We start from the raw sequence: 343 nt of genomic DNA, 5'->3' as shown, positions 1-343 counted from the left end.
GACCGATAAGAAATGTTTGTTAGAGGGCGCTAAACCACCGCAACGCATAAATGCGGAATTTAAGATAGCGAGAAGGGATGTAGTTGGAAGTTGTCAATTTCAGTATTTAAACCAGTCATGACAAACGCCTAACACCGTGACTGCACCTCACCTCATCGACTGAGGTAATAGTCTTAACAAGTATTAATATCCAAGATATATTTTCTTTAAAGGCTAAGGCTCAAGCCTGGTGTGACAAGGAACTGGTCATTTTAATTTACTTATGGGTTGGTGGGGATGGGTATTGAAAAACAGAGGGGTCCATGGTATTTTTGAATACACAAAAGGGGATATGAGATATGAT

The sequence above is a fragment of the Saccoglossus kowalevskii genome, chromosome 3 (genome assembly GCF_978046115.1).
Source record: "Saccoglossus kowalevskii chromosome 3, keSacKowa6.1, whole genome shotgun sequence".
Taxonomy (NCBI): Eukaryota; Metazoa; Hemichordata; class Enteropneusta; family Harrimaniidae; genus Saccoglossus; species Saccoglossus kowalevskii.
Note: the sequence above shows the minus strand (reverse complement) of the source record.